Consider the following 520-nt stretch of genomic DNA (forward strand, 5'->3'; position numbering starts at 1 on the left):
GTGTACCCTCTGGACCACTCGGGAGCTAGGGTGTACCCCCTGGACCACTCGGGAGCTAGGGTGTACCCTCTGGACCACTCGGGAGCTAGGGTGTATGCTCCTTCTCTCTAAATCTCATCTTTAAGGTTCGGGGTTGAACACTGTCACAGAAGCTCCAGCTCCTCTCTAACGTAGAGCTTTGTTCCCCTCCCCAGCACCTTACTAACTTCTAAAAGGCATGTCGCCATACTTATTATTTCCATTTTGCTCTTGGGAGCTGTAAGTTCCCTGAGAGCTGTAGCTGTCACTTTACTTGTCACAGTGCCTTGCATGTCTACAGAAGAGGCAGTCAGCACGTCTTTGAGTGGGAAGATGGATGAAAATGAGAAAGAACTGACCATTGCACAGTGGACAACAGCAGTACCACACACTGACCAGTGACCTATGACCCTACAGATCACACTGTCTACAGCAATACCACACACTGGCCAGTGACCCTACAGATCACACTGTCCAACAACAGCAATACCACACACTGGCC

At 50.4% G+C, this 520-nt stretch overlaps 1 protein-coding gene across 1 annotated transcript in view; it reads left to right on the forward strand.

Moving 5' to 3' along the window:
- Ptpn13 (protein tyrosine phosphatase, non-receptor type 13) overlaps nt 1–520 on the forward strand; it is a 191,552-nt gene that overhangs the window by 180,141 nt on the left and 10,891 nt on the right. The gene's annotated exons all lie outside the window — the stretch shown is intronic.

Source organism: Microtus ochrogaster, linkage group LG1 (genome assembly GCF_000317375.1).
Source record: "Microtus ochrogaster isolate Prairie Vole_2 linkage group LG1, MicOch1.0, whole genome shotgun sequence".
Classification (NCBI taxonomy): Eukaryota; Metazoa; Chordata; class Mammalia; order Rodentia; family Cricetidae; genus Microtus; species Microtus ochrogaster.